This window comes from Eriocheir sinensis, chromosome 1, assembly GCF_024679095.1.
Source record: "Eriocheir sinensis breed Jianghai 21 chromosome 1, ASM2467909v1, whole genome shotgun sequence".
Lineage (NCBI taxonomy): Eukaryota > Metazoa > Arthropoda > Malacostraca > Decapoda > Varunidae > Eriocheir > Eriocheir sinensis.
The window spans coordinates 7,066,872-7,079,707 of NC_066509.1; positions in this window are offsets into that span (position 1 = coordinate 7,066,872).

Below are 12,836 nucleotides of genomic sequence, written 5' to 3' on the forward strand. Positions count from 1 at the left end.
TGTGTGTGTGTGTGTGTGTTATTCATGAGGTCTCTGTATGTACACTTGCTGTTTTCTGTAATATTTCACTATTTCTCTTTTTTTCGCTTATCACTCGATCACACACACACACACACACACACACACACAAACGAACACAAACACGCCACAGCTTATCCTTTGATCAGTGTGGAAGTGTGGAATCTCTCTCTCTCTCTCTCTCTCTCTCTCTCTCTCTCTCTCTCTCTCTCTCTCTCTCTCTCTCTCTCTCTGACTGGCCGTAAGCGTGAGGTAAAAAGAAAAAAAGTTAAATGATTCCATGCGTGCGATGCTGTTTTTTTTTATATTTTTGTTTGTCTTGTTTGTTTGTTTGTTCGTTTTGTTTGTTTGTTTGGTTGGTTGGTTGGTTCTTTGTGTGTGTGTGTGTGTGTGTGTGTGTGTGTGTGTGTGTGTGTGTGTGTGTGTGTGTGTTGGTCTCTCTCTCTCTCTCTCTCTCTCTCTCTCTCTCTCTCTCTCTCTCTCTCTCTCTCTCTCTCTCTCTCTCTCCACACACACTTACACACACACACACACACACACACACACACACGCATCCGCAGTTCACATCATTCTTTGCTTTCCTTCAAAATTGTGTTGCCTTGACCAGAAAAATAAATGCTAAAAACACATACACTTCTGGTTTGCTTTCTGGAATATGATAATAATAAGACTTGAAGTTAAAAAAAAAAAAAAGCTAAACAAACATGAAAGAGAAAAAGGTATCCAGAAAACCTTTACATGAAACCAAAAAGAAAAAGAACAAAAAAACACAAAAGCCAAATGGTTGTGTTGTATTGTAAGTCCCGAGGGGGTTGGTTTCGAACGCTGATCCACTCGTGACTTGTATGGTACTACGCGGGATCCGGCTGCACGACTCCCCAACTGAAGCTTCGAAACGACCGACGAGACGAAATAAAGCCTCTTTTGTGTGAATCTCCCTGCAAAAAGGAATATGTTTTTTTTATTTTTTATTTGTGTGTGTGCCTCTGTGTGTGTGTGGGTGTGGGTGGGTGAGAGAGAGAGAGAGAGAGAGAGAGAGAGAGAGAGAGAGAGAGAGAGAGAGATATGATTCTTTTGGTAGCGCCTCCTCTAAAAAAAAAAAAAAATTGTCGAGAGCACTCACATACACATATCCTATCTCTCTCTCTCTCTCTCTCTCTCTCTCTCTCTCTCTCTCTCTCTCTCTCTCTCTTCCTACACACGGCCTTGAGATATAACCGAAGAGAAATGGGAGGGACGCGTTGGCCGGAAAAGACTGACTGTGAGCACCCAAATGCGGGGCGCCTGCTTAAAATTCTCTCCCACACCAGGCGGCGGTCACGTATGTTTCAGCAGACAGGAGGTGACGACGTGGCGGCAGCAGGAAGAGATGGAGGAGGAGGAGGAGCGTGAGGCAGTGGAAATCTTTATATGAAAACAAAACAGAACATATGAGCAGGATGAGGAAGATATGAAAGTAGAGGAACAAATTCTTACAGGGAAAAAGATAAGTATACGAAAGAACAGATGGAAGAAGAAAATAAAGAAAGGAGAGGAGGTAACGACGTAGCGGCAGGAGAAGGAGGAGAAGGACGAGAGGAAGGCGGAGGATGAGAACGAGGAAGAGGACGAGGACGAGGAAGAAGAGAAGCAAAGTAGCGAGAGGAAGAGGAAATCCTAATACGAAAACAAAAACATATGAGGAGGGCGAGAAAGATATGAAAGAGAAGGAACAAATTCTAACGGAGGTAAAAAGATATAAGAAAATATAACAAAGAAAAAGAGAAATTGAAAAAAGAGGAAGAGGAGAAGGAAGTCCCTGGAGAAAAATATAGACGAGAAGGAAGAGAAGGCCGAGAATAAGAAGATTGAGGAGGAAGAGGAAGGCTTAAGGGGGGAAAAAGAAACAGAGGAAGAGGAGGAAAAGAAGAAAGGAGATAAAAGAGGAGAAAGAGAGAAAAATTGGAAGAGAAGGGAAAAAGAGCAAAATATGAAGAGAAAGAGAAGACCTTACTAGATACAGGTAAAATTGAGAACATATTCTTTAACGATCCGCGTGGCATCAGTGCTCATACCCGAAGCAAAACAAACAGACAAACAAACATGGGGTCATTGGTCCAGTGGTTAGCATGCCTACCTACTTATCCGCTGGCCCGCGTTCGAATCTCGGTCCGGGCAGTCGGCGTACAGCTCACCTAGTTGTTCATCCTCCCTTTCCAGCTGGTCGATAAAAGGGTGCCTGGGGAGACCTAGGGAGGGTAAACTGTGGTAAGGAGAAAAAGAAGAAAAAGAAGATGGGGAGATAGACAAAACCCTTACTCGAGAAACGGAGGAACAGGATTAAGTGAAGAAAAGACGAGGGGAAAGAAGGAGAGTAGGAGGAGGAAAAGAACAAGTAAACAGGAATAGGTGAAGAAAGAGACGAGAGGAAGCGAAAGGAGAGTAGGAGGAAAAACAAATAAACAGGAATAGGTAAAGAAAGAGACGAAAGGGAGCGAAAGGAAGATGAGGGCCTGATGAAAGAAAGAGAGAAAGATGAGGACAATATAGGATAAATCAAGAAATAAGAGGAAAAAGACGAAAAAAAAAACTCTCCCAAGAAAACAGACAAACAGGGACAAGTGGAGAAAGAGACGAGAGGGGAGAAGAAGAAGAGAAGGAAGAAGAGAAACAAAAGAGAAGGAAAAATAGAACAAATCAAGAAATAAAAGGAGAAAGAAGAAAAAAATAAAAACCCTCACAAGAAAACCAGGAAAACGAGACTACATGGAGAAAGAGACGAGAAGAAGAAGAAAGAGAAAGAGAAGGAAAGGAAAAATGAAAAATATTGTGCCTTGGGAGATACACAGAAGAAAAGAATAGAAAGGAGGGATTAAAAAGAGAAGGAGGAAGCCCTGGGGGGAAAAAACAGACCTAACGATGAACCTTTTGATACTTTTAGAAGTCTGAGAGCGTGTTGCGAGAGGAAATAATTGGTGTTACCCTATTGATGTGTCAACCGATGATTAATGAGGACTCTGAGGGCTCCGGGAAGGGGAATGGGGAGGGAGAGGGGAGGAAAGAGGCTGGGAAGAGGGTAAGAAATGGGAGGGGAAAGGAGGGAGAGGGGAGGAAAGAGGCTGGGAAGAGGGTAAGGAATGGGAGGGGAAAGGAGGGAGAGGGGAGGAAAGAGGCTGGGAAGAGGGTAAGGAATGGGAGGGGAAAGGAGGGAGAAGGGAGGAAAGAGGCTGGGAAGAGGGTAAGGAATGGGAGGGGAAAGGAGGGAGAGGGGAGGAAAGAGGCTGGGAAGAGGGTAAGAAATGGGAGGGAAAGGAGGAGAGGGAGGAGAGAGGCTGGGAAGAGGGTAAGTAATGGGAAGGGAAAGGAGGAGAAGGAGGAAAGAGGCTGGGAAGAGGGTAGAAATGGGAGGGAAAGGAGGGAAGGGGAAAGAGGAAGAAGAGGGAAGGAGAGAAGGAGGAGAGGAAGGAGGAGGGGAAGAGGGAAGAGGGAAGGAAAGGGGGATAGGAAGGGAATACTTGAAAGGAGAGAAGAGGAAGAGGAGGAGAGGTACAGGGAAGTGAGGGTAAGGAATGGAGAGAGGGGGAGGAGTAGGGGAGGTGCAGGGAAGGGGGGACAATGAAAGAAAGGGATGGGAGAGAGGAAGAGAGAGGATGAGATAACCAGAGAAATGAAGGTATGAAAGGGAAGAGAAGGGAGGGTTGAGAAGGGAAGAATTAGAGAAAGAGAGAGAGAGAGAGAGAGAGAGAGAGAGAGAGAGAGAGAGAGAGAGAGAAGGAGAGAAAGGGGGGTAAGGGAATGGGAAGGGGAAGGAAAGGGGAATACTTGGAAGGGAGAGAAGAGGAAGAGGAGGAGAGGTGCAGGGAAGTGAGGGTAATGAATGGTGAGAGGGGGAGGAGTAGGGAGGTGCAGGAAGGGAGACAATGAAAGAAAGGGATGGGAGAGAGAGAGAGAGAGAGAGAGAGATTATGAGCGAGTGTCCCCCTACAGCTTTAAAATCCTCCCCTTAACCACCTGCTTTTTCCGGATCACCTGCTGAATGGGTCACCTGTTGGACGTTCACCTGCTGCTTACCTGCCTATTACCTGCAGCCGTGTGTCAGTCGGGTCGAGTCCCATCATCACAAGCATCGGGACACAGGAAAGGTGGAAAAAATGGGTTCTCTTTAAAATGATGGTCCTTGCATTGAGGGTTTTTTTTTTTTTTTTACAGCCCTTTGTCAGTAGGATCAAGGTGAGTCCCATCATCACAAGCATCGGGACACAGGAAAGGTGAAAAAATTGGTTCTCTTTAAAATGATGGTCCTTGTATTGAGGGTTTTTTTTTTTTTTTTTTTTTTTTGACAGCCCTGTGTCAGTAGGAGCAAGGTGAGTCCCATTATTGCAAGCTTATAAACACATGAAGGAAAGCAAAAATAAGTAAGTAAATAAATACATATAATAAAGTTCCCGTTAAAAATATGGTACCTTTAAAAACATTGATTCAGTTTTCTTTCTTTCTTTCTTTATTAATGTATCTATTTATTTATTTATTTCTTATTTCTCTCTTTCTCTCTTCCTCTCTTTCTTTTTCTCTTTTTTCTTCTTCTTTTCTTTCTTTATTTTTTTCTATCATGTTAAGAAGATTAATTTATTTTCCCATTCCAAATCCTCCTGCCTGATGAGTGTAGAATTATTTTATTTTTTTAATTGGTGCGTGCTCTCTTCCTTTCTTTCCTTTTTTCTTTCTTTCTCTCTTTACATTATTTTCTTTTTTTTATTTATTTTTCTATCATGTTGAGAAGATTTATTTATTTTCCCATTCCAAATCCTCCTGCCTGATGGGAGTGGAATTATTATTTTTTTTTTTTTTTTATTGGTGTGTTTGGGTGGGTGTGAATGTGAGAAGTATCCATCCTGTTTTAGCCTTACTCTTTTAAATTCGCTCACACTGATGATCAAATCTATATTTTTTTAAGATTTTTCTCATAATTTGGGTCTTTTTGTGGGGGATTTTTATTTTCCATCTTTTTGTAATGATCGTTTTGGGCTTGGTAAGTTAACTCTATTCCATTTCACTTTCCTTTTCATCTTCTCCTCCTCCTCATTCTATACTTCTTTGTCCTCCTTATTTTCACATTACGTTTATTTTTCTTTTGAAGTTTTCAGGATCATTATCAAGAAAGAGAAGACGAAGAAGGAAAAAAAAATGGCATCCTTAAAAATCAAAGTCTCCAGGCCAACCCCTCATCTTTCATCTCCTCTCCCCCCTTCTCCCTCCTTCGTTCCTCTTCCCTTTGCACATCCCTCTCCCCCCTTACCCGCTCTTTCCGCCCCCTTACCCCTACACAACAGCATCAAGAATCAACAAAAAGCGAGATCAGAGGAAAACAAATGTCGAGGCACCCATCTGTACCACCGCTGCCAGATTGTCGTACTCAGAGCATAGTATTTACCGGTTTCTGACGCCTAACTACTGCCAAGAAACATCAGGATCTAACTCTTTTAACGATAACTATAAATGAGTTTCGTTATTGGAGCCCAGAAGACAGATTTGGGGTAGGAAGTCGGGAAATATAAGCGGCTGAGTACGACAATCTGGCAACGTTGAATTCTGTACGCCCGAGAGGTTGCCCAAGTAAAACAACAACAACCGGCACAGGAGGATGCAACACGCCCTGCCGCACACCATAACACAAGAGTTAAGCAATGTTTCGACCTGACTAACCGCGCCGAGCCGAGAACCTATTCCGATTCCCTATATGTTCTCTGTGTGTTTGTTTATATATCTGTGTGTGTGTGTGTGTGTGTGTGTGTGTGTGTGTGTGTGTGTGTGTGTGTGTGTGTGTGTGTGTATTGTCTCTCTCTCTCTCTCTCTCTCTCTCTCTCTCTCTCTCTCTCTCTCTCTCTCTCTCTCTCTCTCTCTCTCTCTCTCTCTCTCTCTTACTTCACATTCACTTTCTTTCTCTATATACAAAGAACACGAGAGAAAAAAAGTAGGAAAAGATATCATATTTAACCTTAAAAAGACAAATGAAACGGCAAAACCTGAACTGAAACCTCTCTTAATATATCTTATAACTGTGTTCGCTTATTTTTCTCTCGCCACCTCTTAGGAACTGAATATAGAGGACCAGGAAGAGGATTAGGAGGAGGAGGAGGAGGAGTACAAGGAAGGGGAAGGGTTAGACGGATGAGAGGGGAGGAGACACCTGCTGGCTGATACTCACTGAAATTAGGCATCACGGCGAGGGGAAAACTGATCCGGTGTGACAAGAGAATGACTTTTGCATGAGCGGGTGATGGCGTGACGGGACCCTGGTGTGACGTGACAGTAAAGGGGATATGAGGGAAGGAAGGGTGATGATGGTGGTGATGGTGATGATGGTGAATGCGTTAGTTTTTTTGTCTCTTTTTACATCAGAGGACACGGCTCAAGGGCAACAAAAAGTGGACAAAACAACAACAACAAAAAAAAGCCCGCTACTCGCCGCTCCCATAAAAGATAAAAGTAAAGGTGATGATGGCCGTAGTGATATTGGTTAGAGAGATAGAGATGGAAATAGATAGATAAAAAGAGAGAAAGATAGATAAATTGCGATAGAGAGAGAAATAGAGAGAGAGAGAGAGAAAAATAAAGAAAGAAAGAATGAAAGAGAAAGAGAGAGAGAGAGAGAGAGAGAGAGAGAGAGAGAGAGAGAGAGAGAGAGAGAGAGAGAGAGAGAGAGAGAGAGAGAGAGAGAGAGAGAGAGAGAGAGTTTTGCATTATACACTAAATAGATGGACAGAAAAAAAAGAGCAACTCCAAAGGCTTGATTAACTAAAATGGAATCTGCCAGGTGGAAATAGATAAACACAGTGTAATTAAGTGTGACGGGCATTATAAAATCAAATTAAAGTATAAAATCAATCAGGGCATGCAAATGAAGGCTTGAAAAAAATTAATTGGATGTGAAGGTGGATAAATTAGAAAAAATATGAATACGTCATTTAGAGCAGACGGAGAAAATTAATATTGCGAAAAAGATAGAAAAGACAAATAGCAAAAAATACGAAAAGAGCAGAAACGAAGCATGATTGAGGGAAATTACTGTTTGAGAGAGAGAGAGAGAGAGAGAGAGAGAGAGAGAGAGAGAGAGAGAAGAAGAAGAAAAAGAAGAAGAAAAAGAAGAAGAAGAAGTAGAAGAAGAAGAAGACGAGACGAAGACGAAGAAGAAGAAAAAGAACAACAACAACAACAACAACAACAACAACAACAACAACAACATAAAAAACAAGAAGATGAAGACAAAAAAAAAAAAAACAGAACAAGGAAACCAAGGAGAACAAGATGAAAAGAAACCAACCCGATCACCAGCCATGCAGCTTTTTCCCAGGCGAACAGAATACCTACATAACCGCCACCAACATCATTAGTTCCTATTCTTTTCAGCTCGCAATAAGTGTGGCGAGGTTGATTCCCCCCCCCCCCCTTTCGGTTGTTTGAGTGTTGTTAAGCGTTAATTGACAGGGTAATTATGTGTCGGGCAATTAAACCCAGGAAGCCACATGAGACGAAATAATGAGGGCTTTTTTTTTTTTAGTCAGAGCTACAAACCGAGCTCTTTTTTTTTTTTTGGTGTTAGTGTTGCTGTTGGTATTGCTGTTGTTGTTGTTGTTGTTGTTGTTGTTGTTGTTGTTGTATCTGTCTCTGTCTGTGTCTCTGCCTGTCTGCCTTCCCCCTACCCCCTTTACCTATCTCTCTCTCTCTCTCTCTCTCTCTCTCTCTCTCTCTCTCTTAGCCGGAAATTATACAGGAGAGAGCAAAGTTGATGACGATGACGGATGATGCCTCTTCCAGCCTCCCTGTGCGAGATGGGATGAGGTCAGCATCTCTCTCTCTCTCTCTCTCTCTCTCTCTCTCTCTCTCTCTCTCTCTCTCTCTCTCTCTCTCTCTCTCTCTGCGCATTTTTTTATATGTTGTTTTCTTTTCTACATCCTTTTCTATTCTATTTCATTTCCTTTATTCTCGTCTTTATCCTTTCTTCCTCTCCTATCCCTTCTTCCTTACCTCCGCTCCTTGTTTCATCTTTTTCTTTTCTCCTCCATGGCTCTCTCTCCCTCCCTCTGTTCTTTTCTTTCTTGTGAACCGTCGTCATGATCAATATCTTGGATTTCAACACACACACACACACACACACAGAGAGAGAGAGAGAGAGAGAGAGAGAGAGAGAGAGAGAGAGAGAGAGAGAGAGAGAGAGAGAGAGAGAGAGAGAGAGAGAGAGAGAGAGAGAGAGAGAGATTGTTGATATTGTTTTCCGTTGCTGCTACCTCTATAACAACCTTCTGATGTAAGATGTTCAAGCCTACTATGACTACTTCCTCCTCTTCTTTTTACTGTATCCTGGAATTATTGCGCCATGTGGCTCAACTGGTGCTGTCTGCCCACAACGGACAAGAACAAAACTGTATGAACTTATAGTGGACTTAAAGTTAGCGGAGGAGGAACTACGTTTAGCGGAATCTAATTGGTCCGCCAACTGTTTCTAAAGGTTAGGGAAAACGCTAATCAGCTAACGAAAAAGTTAGCTTCGCTAATTAGCGGTTAGAGGATTAGCGGAACCGTGCCCACCAAATTTAAAACCACTACCACTGCTACTAGTGTACTACTACTACAACGAAGACGACGAGGATGACAACGAAGACGAAAGCAGCAAGAGAGAGAGAGAGAGAGAGAGAGAGAGAGAGAGAGAGAGGCCAGGAAAGTGGATGCATACACGAGTCTTAATCCGATTTTCATTAAAAAGGATTAGCCGCAATCAAACCTTAATATCCCAAGCATATAAATACAAACATAAACAATAAAAAAACAATAGTATCAGTCCAACAATCATACGTATAATATGGGACAATAAACCAGCAGAGGGACACTAACGCTGTATTTACTTCCCCTGTACGAGCGCTGCCAGATCATAGCAGTATTTTCCTCTTTCTGACCCACAACTATTACAATAAAAATAACAATTATGAACGTTTTAATTAACAATAACTACAAAGGATAATCGATGTATGTGTGGGTGCGACAGTTTATGGACAAGAATCGACTAAAACAATAATATGCCGGGTACAACCATCTGTCTCACCCGCTCTCCAGTGACGTCACAGACCGGGGCGAGGGAGTGCAGGTTGAGTGCTGTTCGTGCCGTGTTTTGTGTTATTTCTTAATTTTCTGGCTTGTATTCTTGCCCTACCGAGAATTCCACGTTCCCCAGCTGCAAACACGGTCTTGAGACCATCCTCGCGTCGCATGGAGACAGAAAAACCTTGTGGATGGTGGAAATAGCAAGGAAAATAGGACGGAACAGACACTCCAGCTTGGTAAATACTTCAAGGTTAGTCAATACATCGCTTTAAATTCCTCATCTATCCTCTAATTCTTAAGTATATTAGGACAGAAACGTTCTTTAAGTCTGTCTTCTCTCATCTGCAATCATGAAAGCCTCGCAGATAGTGTAAATACGAAGAAAATAATGAAAAAGAAGGAATTTAGCCGGGAGAAGGAAGGAAGGGAGGAAAGGAGGAGGGAGGGAAGGAAGATGGGAGGGAAGGAAGAAAGGAGGGAAGAATGAAAGGAGGGAAGGAAGGAGGAAGGGAAGAAGGGAGGGAGGGAAGGATGGAGTCACGTCTCGAGGTGAAGAAAAATAAAACAGAATCACAGCTTTTTCCTGGATGATACAAGACCCTCGCGCTTGAGACATTGCTGGAGGGAAGTTAATAATCTCCTCGAGCCCAGACACACAGTCAAAGGTCATGAAGGTGAAAGAGAAAGAGAGACAGAGGATAGAGCAGAGGAAGAGAGGGAGAGGAGGAAGGGCTGAGTAGTTTTTATTTTCTGTTTTCTTGGTATTAATTTGCTTGATTTTGCTATATGAGTGTGTTTTGCTACATGTGTGTTTTAAAGGTTATTGAGGAAAGAGGGAAAGAGAAATGGAGCAAGGAGGAAAAGGAGAAATGAAGAAGAGCGAGTGAGGTAGTAGGCTATTGATATTATTTCTTTATTTTTTCCTCTATTTTCTTGATACTTCTTTACTTGCTCATTCTACATGCGTTTCTTTTTTTTTTTATTTATCCAGTGTGTTGAATTGGTAGGTTTGGTTATTTTATTGGTAGTTTGTACGGTTTGTTTGGTAGGCTTTAATGTAAATATTGAAAATAGCGTAGCCTCCCCTGCCGCCGCCATTGACGACAGCGGCGCCGCGGGAAGCGTATCACACGTATTTAAATAATTGAAGTTAATAAATCTAACGAACTTGAATCTAACCTAATCTAACTTAACCTGACCTAACTTAACTATATCTAACCTATTAGTTTTTTTTATTCTTCAAATGTTAGGTTTTATCATCTCATTGCATTGGTAGGTTTTAATTAATAGCTTACTGGTATTTTTTTTTTTCATTGTAGTTTTTCTTTTATTGACAGTTCTTATTATATTATTTGTAGTTTTATCGTTTGGGGTCGTATTATAAGAAATCTCGTCGCCCAAGGACAAATATTTGATAAAGCTTTCGAAGGAGTTGTGGGCATTTTCAGTAGTTTTATACCCTAGTGGTAGTTTGACCCTTCTTCTGTACCGTGAACCTAAAGAAACACTCATTAGAACCCAACTGACCCCCTCTTTGACCTTTAGAAATAGCAGATGTGAGAAGCAAAAGTGTCTTATAATACCGACCTTAGTCATTCATAGGTGTTTTATTATTTTATTTGTAGTAGTTTTTTTTTTTTCATTACTGGTAGGTTATATTTTTTATTGGTGGGTTTTATTCTGTTTTTGGGAAGTTTTATTATTTCATCGAGTATGTATAATATTGTTAGTGGTAGTTTTATTATTTTATTGTCAGTTTTATTTATGTTAGGCTGCGTTTACACCAAGGGAGTCGCGTCGAGTTGCGTGACGTCGCGTCATGACGATTCATGACGTACCATGAATCGCCACCCCAGTTATAACACTGATTTATATGGGTTTTTGAAAGAAACCGTTTACACCGGATGCGTCGAGTCGCGTCATGTCGCGTCGCGTCGCGTCGAGTCACATATAGGGCTGAACCTATTTTTGACGTCAGTCACAGCGAGTCTGCCGTGGTGTGTTAAAGCATGCTAGTGGAACTCCTAATCAACTTAATTCAAGAGCCCCCTGCTATATATGATTCCAGTGAACCTAACCACCGGGATCGTGATGTCATCGCTGCTTTATGGAAAGAAGTTTCCAGTTTTACGTATCATCCTGAAACATTCACACCATTCAGTCAACCATTCATACATAAGTACATACAATGCACACAGTGTTGAGATTGGGGCCTATCACAAAGCTATGTTAGTAGGACAAGGGACAACGGGGAGTGGGTATATTCATATACTTAATATATATATTTTCAATATTTGTAAATAACAATGTTCACCATTCATATAGCATCCGTTACGTTCAATCATGCTCAAGCATACGCCAAGAAATTATACCCGTCACCAAAAACATGAAGTAAATCATAACTCGCTGATCCCTTCTGGGAGGAAAGCGGCTCACCCAGACACACGAACATCAACTGAAGTATGATAGAAAAAAAACACCAAAAAAGAAAACAAAAGAAGAAAAACAACAGCAAGAAAATAACTAAAGAGAAAAGAAAAAGAAAAGGATTTGAAAAACGCCAATAGAAAATAAAAGAAAAAGAGAGTCAAAGACCAATGGAAAACAAAATAAATAAGACAAATTAATAAAAAAAAAACGAAAACATGCATCCATTCTCCATGAAATCAAATGGGTCATTGAGAGTGACGGAGGTTGACGCAGTCGGTGTAAACGGAGTTGCGTCAATATGAATCGCCTCAAATGACTTGACGTGACTCGACTCGACGCGACTCGCTTGGTGTAAACGCAGCCTATGTTAAATTTTATTCTCTTACTTTTATCTAGTTGGTCTGAATTGGTGAGACAGGTGAGTGAAACACGTTCATTGATGTCTTTTATTTTTATTTACTGTCAAAGGTCATGGGATTTTTCTGGCTAGTGATGTATATATTTTTCTAGTGCTCTCCGGGAACCAAAGTCTGATTTATTATGCATAGGTTCCTTTCTGTTCGTTGAGAGGAAGAGGGGATGGACAAATAAGTACAGTAGGCTATTAACAAATGATTCAGTTGTATTAATTTTGTATACTAATTATTTTTGTTGTTTTACGTTTTTTTTTTATGACTACTGTTTGTGTATTATAGATAAATATACGCTTACTTTAATATTTTAGTTTAATAGGCTAGTTACTAATGATTCAGTTGTATTAATTTTGTGTACTAATTATTTTTTGTTGTTTTGCGTTTTTTTATGACTACTGTTTGTTTACTTTAGATAAATTTACGCTTACTTTGATATCTTAGTTGAATAGGCTAATTACTATTGATTCAGTTGTATTAATTTGCTTCAACCTATCAGTTTACGCTTTTTTTTTTTTTCATGTTTCACGACTACCGTTTGTTTAGATAAGTATATGCTTACTGTGTTATTTTAGTAAAGTAGGCTATTGACTCATGATTCGGCTGTATCAGTGACATCTCAAGTATCGGGTTCACCGGCTGTATTAATTTTGGTCAGTATATCAATTTGCGCCTGTTTTTACGTTTTCATGAATACCGTTAGTTTAGTATAGATGGATAATTAGAATATGCTTACTTTGATATTTTAGTAAAGCAGGCTAATGACTAACGATTCAATTGTATTAATTTTGATCAATATAACAGTGTACGCTTGATTAAGTATTTTTTACGACGTTTGTTCATTTTTTTTTTTTTTTAACAAAGGAGGCAGCTCAAGGGCACATAAAAAAAGAAAACAATAAT